The sequence below is a fragment of the Hevea brasiliensis genome, unplaced genomic scaffold, assembly GCF_030052815.1.
Source record: "Hevea brasiliensis isolate MT/VB/25A 57/8 unplaced genomic scaffold, ASM3005281v1 Scaf379, whole genome shotgun sequence".
NCBI classification, from domain to species: domain Eukaryota; kingdom Viridiplantae; phylum Streptophyta; class Magnoliopsida; order Malpighiales; family Euphorbiaceae; genus Hevea; species Hevea brasiliensis.
The window spans coordinates 23,864-26,312 of NW_026614894.1; the positions used below are offsets into that span (position 1 = coordinate 23,864).

Sequence of the window (2,449 nt, forward strand, 5' to 3'; positions counted from 1 at the left end):
TTCAACGTTTCCTTATCGTTTGTTGAAAGCACAACATGAACGCCAAAATATTATCGATAAAACCTTGATTAAGGTTTGACTGGATGTATTTAAATGAGAGATTTTTGAAAATTTCATGAATTTGTTGAAAACTCATAGTCATAAAATCTATCATTCACTCAAATCCCTCAAAATGAAGGATTCTAAATTCCCTCAATGTAATCCATTGATGAATTAGACAGTGAATGTAAACGTACGAGAGGAATTTTTGTCAAACCAGCATCATTTATTGTAGAAATACCTTATATTACACGCGATGTCATAGCTAGACAACAGTTATAGATCAATTATTCGATCACATATATAGCACTTTATTATATTTTTCGGCCACATTATTTCTTCACTGAAAGGTTTGGAGGCTCAGCAATTAGGTTTGAATACAGGGCACCGGCAGTTACCCTTTCGTTTACCTTTGCATACTGGTCCCTCTTTGACACCTTCAAGTTTGCGACAACCAACTTTGCCTGCAGCGTTCAAAAAGATTATTTATATATCATGCTAATTAATTAACAGGAAATCAACTATATATTGAAGCCCTCAAAGTGCAGTAAATTGCTTCAGAAAGTGATCAAACACATGCATGATTTTGAATGTTCACTTATCAGAAAAATCCATGCCAGGGTTTTCCGCAAGCCCATTTAACAGATTTGAGTTTTTCCTGTGCACCGGATTTCTATTTTTCTGTCTTTTGCTTTAGTAAAAACATTTAGAAATCAAGAAAAAAAAATCCTTGGAAAATGGTCTTTTGTCATTGCAAGTTTAATAAGTTATCACCAACAACAAGAGAGATTAGAGAATCAAAACAACCAGTGGTGGAGCTACTTGGGGACTAGAGGGCCCATGGCCCCCAAGTCCCAAAGAGCTCTCCATAAAAATTCATCTATAACACTGTAAACAACTAGCTAGAGTAATATAAATAATAATATTCTGAACAAAGAGACAAACTTGAGCACAAAGAAATTAACAAAGTAGAGCCTCAGTCTTAGATACTAAGACTTCATCAACGCAGAACTATTTTTTCTTGAGTCCTCAATAAACTAGCGATGATATATATATATATATATATATATATATATATATATATATATATATATATATCACTTTGAAATATCTCCGAGATAGAACGTACCGTTTGACAAGTTTAATTTCTCACCATTATGAGTCAACTCTCGAGCTACAATTGGAGACGGAATGACAAAAAAAGAAGACAAGAGGACGCAAATGATAAGGAAGGCCTTCATTTTCTTTGGAGTATGGGTTCTGCTTGATTCTTCGATCGACCTCTTAAGCCTTTTTATAGCCATTTTTATATGAAGACTTGGAGATTGACTCGGCAAATACTTTTAGCGGGCCAATGAGTTTTATTATGGATTTTAACCAATCTAAAAATTTAAAGAACAAGAAAGGTAGTTTGTAAATTAATAAAAAAAAAAAAAATCGTTGCGTAAATGCTTCATCTGTGTCTATCATATTATATTATCGTCAAAATTAAATATTATTATTGCTTTTAGAATAGTTTCAGTAGATAAAAGAAGAGTAAAGAAAATTGAAATATCGAATCTTTAAGCAAGAAAATTGATTTAGAAAACTTCTTATTTTTCCATTTTAAGGTATGACATGAAATAAGCATAATGATGTAATGTAAGCAAGAAAAGCATGAGCTGACCCCATTTGTTTCGTTATCTCATCTTCATCACTTAGTAGAAGGAAATCTGACCATTTTATCTAAACTTACTTACCATGACATTACTTCCAAATACTGAGAATGCACAATTTAGCCCCTTGTTAATCAAAAGAAATTAAAGAAATAATTAAATAAAGATAGAAAGTTCCCACATGATTCTTGTTTATTGGAAATTATAAATCTTATCTTTGTAGATTTCCAGCAACTTTTATATATATATAATTTTTTTTCAATATACATTGCACATTATTTTATTATCGTTATACTTATACTTATGATTTAATTTTTTAATATAAAATTTTATGTTATTTTTTTTTATATATGATATAATATCATCATAGTATTATAAATATTATATTTAATTATTTAAATGAAAATATTAATTTTAATGTTATTTTAATTGATTATATAGATAAAAATATTTATTAATTTAAAATTATTATAATTTTTATTGGATTATATTTTTATGAAAGTTTTGTGTTATATATAATAATACTATAATAATAAATTTAAATGTAATATAGTTTTGTGTTATATATAATAATATAATAATAAATTTAAACGTAATATAATAAAAAATGACATATAATAATAAGTTTTAAAAATATAAATAGGGGAAGATATTTAAAAATTAAAATAAATTAATAAAAATGCAACTCAGCTCATTAAATTAAATTTATTTAAACTTTGTTATTTTTCTTTTTTTTTAAATTGATTTACCTATAT

The 2,449-nt window shown here is 27.4% G+C and overlaps 1 long non-coding RNA gene across 1 annotated transcript; it reads right to left on the reverse strand.

Moving 5' to 3' along the window:
* Positions 1-244: 244 nt before the first annotated feature.
* On the reverse strand, positions 245-1,341 carry LOC110651984 (uncharacterized). The gene is made up of 2 exons (XR_002494299.2): positions 1,169-1,341; positions 245-503 (listed from the first exon to the last, which is right to left on the reverse strand). It is a non-coding gene; the product is annotated as an uncharacterized LOC110651984 (long non-coding RNA).
* Positions 1,342-2,449: the final 1,108 nt, after the last annotated feature.